The sequence below is a fragment of the Equus asinus genome, chromosome 13 (assembly GCF_041296235.1).
Source record: "Equus asinus isolate D_3611 breed Donkey chromosome 13, EquAss-T2T_v2, whole genome shotgun sequence".
Taxonomy (NCBI): Eukaryota; Metazoa; Chordata; class Mammalia; order Perissodactyla; family Equidae; genus Equus; species Equus asinus.
Window position 1 is genome coordinate 58,136,537 of NC_091802.1, and position 7,859 is coordinate 58,144,395.

Here is a 7,859-nt window from a genome sequence, read left to right on the forward strand (position 1 = left end):
GTCCAAGACGAACGGATGATGCTCTGCCTGCCTCTGTAAGGGGGTGACTTTCCAAGCAACAGCTAAGAAAGACAACGCCATCCGACAGAACACGATCCACTGAGCATGCACTCTGTGACTGTGACCCAGGGACCAGGGAGACAAAAGATGGAGGAGACTTGATTTCCTGTTCAAAGAGCTTAGAATTTAATGACTAAGAGTTTAGGATTTAGAATCAGAGAGTTTACGACCTAAAGTGAAGAACATAACGTTGAACAAGGTAAAATTCAAGATAGTTTTTTTTTTTTTAAAGAATTTTGAAATTGTGTTGCCTGCCTGTTTCTTCATCAGGGTAAGTAATTTCCAGTTAGCCCATCCATTGAACAAATATGTATCAAGAAAGAAAAACATGGGCCCAGAGCCTACCATGCGCACAGCTGACGGTATGATGAGTGGGTTCTTGGAAGACTGAGTTCTGCCCTTGAGACAGCATAAAATGGAGGGACACCAAGGTCAGAGGGCAAATGCCCAGTCCTTGCCAGTGGGAGTCATCTTGATTTCCACTTGAGGGGCTAAGGGTTAGGTCATCGAGAGTGGAAATCTCTGGAAAAACCCGGTTACCCCTGTTGCAATATTCTAGGAAAACGGCCCATCTATTGAATAAGAGTGAATCAGCCAGGGGAAGCTTTGGGGCAGTCAGTGCTGTCCCATGGCCCCTTGCTCCACCCTTTGGTTCCCCAGTGATGCTCCAGCCGCCCTCTGGGGGCCATGGGGAGGAGAGAGTGACGCTCTGATCCGGAATTTCAACCAGACATATGCAAATGGGCAGTGGGCTCTTCGGAGGAAGTTATGAGAGAAGAGGGCTGTGGGCAGAAAGCAGAAGTGAGAATGTGAGATTTCCCAGTCCTCCCTCCCTCCTGCCCGCTCCCTCGGCCTCACCCCGAGCTGTGTGGCCTCTGCGCCTTCCCTCTCAGAAAGGAGGCCTGTGACTTTTCCCCAATTACCCAATGCTGAGAATTGTCAGTCTTTAAAGGAAACCAGACTTGTAAGGCTTCCTTCGGTTCCAGAATTGAGAGATAGAGTTGGGGCGCCCAGTGGAGCAGGTGACCAGGTGAAAGAAGGAGGAAACGGATAATCTGGCCACAGCTGAGGCAGAGCCCAGAGCCCTCCCGCAGGGGGGTTACCATCCCGTGCAACAGACGAGAGAGAACCCGGCACAGGGAGAGGGGTCAGGACCTGAACTCGTCTGCCAAGTTCCCAAGCTTCTGGCCCTAGTGCCACCACCCCCCTGGACTGTAAGCCCCCCAAGGTTGGACAGACACTATTCTTTCAGGAAACTAGGACCCCATGTCCTGTATTTCAGCTCTGGCCTCCAACACAGACATACGTCGGGAAAACACTGCCTTACCCGCTGAGTTTTGATGGAGCAATTTGGTATTCCCAGTAACTTCCACTTTTAATTAACCGTCAATTGATTATCCTTCCACTTCCCCGTGAGTGTGAAGGCTCCCGCCTCTGTCAGGAAGTACACCACCTATTGACAAGTGAGTCAAAGCTTCTCCAAGCAGCTGTCGCTTATTCATGAAGCAGGGTGTTGGGTGTCTGGGTTCCCCTCACCAGTCCCAGCTAGGCCTGAAAGATGGAAGTAGAGGGCCCTGGGGAGAAAGTGGTTTCCTGACCCTTCCTGGGCCCTTATCTGAACCACTTTTTCTTCTCTCGCTCACTTGCTCGCTCACTCGCTCACTCACCAGCTTTCCTTCTCAGGTTTGGTGGCTTTTTTCCTGACCTTTTATCTATACCCTACAGTGTTAACGCTGGCCAATCCCAGGTGTAAACAAAACTATATGACATCAATTACAGGATGGGTAGTCAGTTGTAGACTGGATTTCTTTTCCTGTGGAGTGAGCTGAGAGGAGTTAGGGATGGGCATAAGTTTCATTTTTTATTCATATAGAACTCATTTTTTATTTATTTTAATTGAGGATAAGTAGACATTTAGCACACACATGTTTTATAATTCAGTGTGATAATTTGAAAGAAAAGGAAAGGAAGCTGAGGGTGTAAATATCTGGAAAAGAAGTCTGGGGTCAAGAGAGGACCATCTGGAGGACCCTGCCCGCTGAGGCACCAGGGGACAGGGACATTCTGTGGACCAGCTGGGCCTGGGCGCTGGCCTCGCCACATTCAGCAAGCCGCGTAATCTCTCTAAACCTCAGATTCTTCATGTGAACGCCGGCAGACCTGCTGTGGGGCTTCTCCCTCCCTCCTCCTAGCATGCGGGGATGGAGAGCCCCTGGGGCTGGTTAGAAACGCAGCATCTCAGGCCCCACCTGAGGCCTCATGACTCAGGGTCTGCATCTTAGCAAGAGGCAGGTGGTTCGCGCTGACATTAAAGTTTGGGAAGCGCTGGGCTAAATGACATAACTTACTTAAAACACCTAGCAGAGAGTGGCAGAAATGTCACCTTCCCTCCCCTTTCCTTCCCTGAGAGTTCTCAGACACTCTCTTTGGGAAAACTTTTGTCCTGGAGAGAGGAGTTTGGGTTAGATAATGGGAGGGACTTGCATTCTGATGGTGGTGCATATACTTTATCTCCTTACAACCATGATGAGGCACAGGCTGCAAATATTCTTATCCTCATTCACAGAGGGAAGATGTGGCCCCGAGGAGTACAGCAATTGGCCCTAAGGTCACAGAGGAAACCCAGAGGGACCAGGGCCACATGTGCAGGTGCCCTTGGCTTTATCCACTAAGCAGAGGCCACCCGTGGAAGCAGTCACTCCCTCTGGAGAGGAAAGGGCCCAGGCTGCAGCTGGAACTTATGAACGTCAGAAGGGTTGCTGGACAGGATGTAAAAAGACCCTAAGGAGCTGGAGTTTGGTGTCCTAAATGTGACACCAAATGTGACAGTTTCATTTGGTGGCTATTTTGGAGGCACCCATCCTGTGCTGGGCACTGGGGATTCAACATCGAACCATATGGACCCATGGGTGAGGGGTACAGTCAAGAAGGGCAGGGAAATGGGACATGTGGGCTCAAAGGCTGTGCCTGGACAAGCACAGGGTGCTGAAAAGACCATCCCAGACAGAGAGTTGGGAGCAGAGAGAGCACCAGTGGCCACAGGCTCTGGCCACTCTGTCAGTGATCTGGCACCAGAGAATGGTCCCAGCCCAGCGAAGGACCTAGGTTTCTCCAAAACGGGGAGGGAGCGGGGCGCGGCCTGGGAGGAAGGTGGGGCGTCAGGAGCGAGGGAGCCCTGCCCCAGCGTGCCCTCTGTCCCGGGCGCGCACCCTGCCGGGAAGCCCTGGGGCCGCAGCTGCTCGGCCGGCCCGGCCCAGAATAGCCTCCTTCCGGGCAGGGCTGCCCAGGCCCGTAGCGCCAGCGCCCGAAATAGGGCTCGGCCCGGAGGCAGGTGGCCGGCGCAGCGGGGTCGCCTAGTTCGGGGACGCACCGGGCAGCGGGGCCCCAGGCGCACGGCCGGGGACCCGGGCGCAGGGGCCGGGGGCGGGGCGCCGGCGGGGATCCCGGCTCGGGGACCCGGGAGCAGGCGGACGCGGGGTGGGGGGCCGGGATCCCGGGCGCGGGGCCAGCCCCGAGGCGGCGGGCGGGGCGCTGACCTCAGAGCGGGCGAGGAAGCCCGTCGGGGGCCGGCCGCGCTGATGGAAGGAGTGAGGAATTCGCAGCTGGCGGCGCAGCCCAGCGGGCGCGTGTGTGTTCCCTTCCCCTTTCAACATTGCCGGGAGAGGACGGTTGCCATGGGCGCGGACCGGACCGGGGGACCAAGGCGCGCCCCGTCCGCAGCCCGGGCCCCGCGCGGCGCCCGCCCGAGCCCAGCGGAGGCGTCGGGAGCATCCCGCGCGGGGGCGGGGCGGCCTCCGGGGACACCCCGCCGCTGCCCTCACCGCGCGCCAGCCGCGCCTGTTGCAATGCGGGTGACGCTGTGAGGTGCGGCCGGAGGCCAGGTGGTCCGGGGAGGCTGTGCGCCTGCCTCAGCACAGGCTCCCTGCGGTGAGCTCAGCGGACGCTGAAGCTGAGCCGGAGTTTAAAAGGTGCCTGAGCTGACCTCACATTCTGCCAGTGCAGCCACCACCTGCCAGGGACCCTCCACACACCACTAACCTCCTTAACCCCTCCCAGCCTCAGTTTCCTCATTTATTAACCAGGGATTAGTCATATCTACCGTCCAGGGTTGTTATGATTAAAATAGAATAATTATGTAATGCACTCTGCCATCTTTAAATGGGGTCCTCTTTTCCTTCTCCCCACCTCCTTCCTCCTCAATCAGGTTTGGGGTCTTTAGGCCTTCCCATGCCACTGTCCTGTCCCCCAGGCCTGAAGCTGCTGGTGCATCAACACCCTTGCCAGGGCCCTCCCCTCCCCTTCCCTCCTTTCCCCTCACTTCCCTTCTCCTCCTCTCCCCTCCCCTGTCCCCCCCACTCCACTGTCCTCCTTTCCCCTCTCCTCCTCTCCATTCCCCTTCCCTCCCCTTCCCTCCCCTCAGGGTAACCTTGGAAGCGGACTCATACAAGAGGATGGTCCAACTTGTTGTCAGAACCTGCAGGAATCCCAGGCTGAGGTCCAAGAATACTAACGGAGGGCCCAGCCTGGCTAGAGTGAGTCAGCCTCTCCTTCTGAGCCTTCCTTGCTGCTTCAGCTGCCCTTCACAGCTTGGGCCCAGTGGTTGCCAGGATGAGGGGGCCCCTGGAAATCGCTGGGGAGATCAGCATGTCCTGGGGCAGAGGTTGAGCTGACCAGTGCACAGGGCTGGGAAGGGGGCTCTTGATCCCCCCTTCTCCTCTTCTATGGGACTGGGGCTCGGGACCCGAGGAACAGTGGTACCCCACGTAAGGAAGGGCGGGCCTGGCTTACTGTAACTGCCTGGCGGAAAGCCTGATTGTCCTGTGGTTGGGCAGGCCAGCCAGAGAGGGGCCCGGGTGTAGGGAGAGCTCCCTCGGTGTGTGAGAAGTGGCGTTGCTTTCCCAGGGAGAGTTAGTAGGCCAGGTGGGGCCGTCAGGAAGGTGCTGCTTCTCCCCTACGCAGGTCAGGCCACTATTTAAATGCCAGATGATTTGCAAGAAGTAAAGTCTGTCCAGGGGCTCAGCCCCTTCCCAGGGACACCAGAGCAGCCAGGGTGACTGAATGCTCATTGTGTAGTATGCAATGTGGGTGTTCGCTCACTGAGCTCACAACACCCCTGGGAAGTGGGGACCGTTAGGATCCTCATTGTACAGATGGGGAGCAGATTAGAGACCTACCTGGGTCTCCCAGCTGTGAGGAGGCACACTGAACCCGGGTGAAAACCCAGGCTCCTAATCCCCACTCCATCTAGCCTCCTGAGTGTGGGAACCAGTATGACCCAGAACAGAAGCGCAGTGGCTGGCCCAGGCGCCTGAGCACAGCACCGCCCCCCCACCCCCACCCCGGGGCACAGCACACTGCTTGCTCGGTACTCAGCTGACTTCCTGTCCCTGGAAGAGCCGCTGCGGGTATGCTGGGGCAGGGCGGTCCCCTTCCTGTGGTTCAGGTAAAAGCATAACCCTGTGCCCTCTTAGCATCTTCCCTCTCTCCTTTCCTGGGCTCTAGAAGTCAGATTTGGGTACCCCAGAGAGCCTCTCAGGGTCAGACATTTGTCCAGTGTCCCCAGCTGCAGATGAGGGGCAGAGTGGGCAGGGGGAAGGGCTGCAGGCCCTGGTTGAGGAGGGTTTGGGGAGGACCCAGAACTTTCCCTTCAGCTATCAAAGACCACCTGGAGGCTCTCTCCATCACGCCTCCTCCGTGAGGATGACACGGATGCAGTGATGAAAGATGCAGATGAAAGCCCCTTAACTTCATATCCCCAGCTCTCTAACCTGGTCGTCTGGATTCAACAGGAGCATCTGGGGGATGGAGGCTGCTGTGCACCCATGTCCACCTCAATGTCAGACACCCAAGGCTTTGCAAAGATCTGGCTGTTGGGCATCCCCTGGACTTTTCCCTGGGTGACATTGCCAAGGAAGTGTGGCACTGGCCAGATTTCCCATGCCCAGCCCCATGGTTCCACCTCCCTCTCTCTTGCTCACAGAAGCTCAGAATAAGCTTTCTAGAGGATGCCTTTTCTTGTGTGAGGAGTCATCTGAGGTTGCTAAGACTGAGGCTCTTCACCCGAGAAATGCAAGAGACATCCCTGCAGCTAAATGAGGCAATGTCTGTGGAGGACCAGCCACGCCGGCAGGCTGCAGGCCTATGCTCCCTCCCCAGAGGCGCTGCCCTTGGCCGTGCAGTCTGCTTCTCAGCCCTGCTCTTGGCTAGGCCATCTTCGGGGCTCCATCCCTGGGTGCCTTCCCAGCCTGTTCTTTGCTCAAGGTGTCTTTAACAGAGATAAAGGGGCATTCCACTTGTCCCTGTGCCCAAGGAACACATTTCTCAGGCTCTTCCTGGAAGATGCAAGGAAAGAAAAAAAAAATGCTCTTAATTTAAGATCCTGCAGGACCAATCAGCAGTACTGGGTTGAATGGTGTCCTCAAAATTCATGTCCATGTGGAACCTGTGCATGAGACCTTATTTGGAAATAGGGTCTTTGCAGCTGTAATTAGTTAAGATGAGGTCATACTGGATTAGTTTTGGCCCTAATCCAATGACTTGGTGTCCTTATAAGAAGAGGGGAATTTGGATACAGTCATATGAGGAAGACTGCCATGTGGCGACGGAGGAAGAAACTGGAGCGATGCGTCTACAAGCCAAGGATTGCCAGCAACCGCCAAAAGCTGGGAAGAGGCAAGGAAAAATTCTCCCCTAGACACTTCAGAGGGCGTGTGGCCCTGCCGACCCCTTGATTGTGGATTTCTGGCCTTCAGGACTGTGAGAAAATCCATTTCTTTTGTTTTAACCCCCTAGTTTATAGTCCTTTGTTACGACAACCCCAGGAAAGTCATACAGCCACCAAATGTCAGACAGAGGCCAGTTGAAGAAAAGAAGAAGGAAACGCAGCAGGCCTGTTAAGCAAAGGCTTGGAAGAGACCAAGGAAGAGACAGGAAGGGACACTTCCTCGGCATCTTCCTCTCACCCAGGACAGGAAACTGTGGAACGAGTGGCTGAGCCTTGACAGTTGCCACTTTCCTCCAGCGGGAGTGCGTGGGGTTGCATGTCAGGTCAACAGGAGGTGTTGGAAGCTTGGTGGTCCAGGGAGAGCCTGCTAATAATCATAAACCTGTGACAGGGTCTTGTCTCAACCCCACAACAACACTCGAAGCTGATATTATGGAGATCCCCATGTATAGATTAGGAACCGAGGCAAGGCCGTTGGGTCCCCGCCCAAGGTCATTCACCAGGAAGCAGTGATCTGGGGATCACACCTAGCTTTCCTGCCCCCCTGCCAGCATTCCTCTCCTGTGCCCATACCAGGGCCTCTATGGGGTTGGCAGATGGTGGCCACGGGCAGATACACTTCAGTCCGACTGCCCGGGTTTGGATCCCAGCTCTGCTCCTGGTTAGCTGTGTGACCTTGGGCAAGTCACGTTACATCCCTGTTCTACAGTTCCCTCCACTGAAAAAATGGGGACAATTATAGGATCTAACTCATGGGGTTGCTGGAGCATTAAATGAGTTCATACTTTTCAAGCGCTTATACTAGTGGTTGGCATGTCGAAAACACGGCCATGAAAGCGTTTGTGACATAAATACAACACGCTGAGTGAGAGCTCTTTTCCTCCAGAGTCGGGACCAAGGAGAGGGCCATGGGATGGTGAACCTGTCTTAGTCTTACTCCATAGACCAGGGGGGGACCAAGGCCAACGGCATTCCCATGCAGTCCCTGTCTGTTTCCCACAGAACCCTCCAGAGACTAGCAAGGAGGGCTGAGACCAGGGAACAGACACCTTTTGATCCTGGTCCAGGCCAGCTT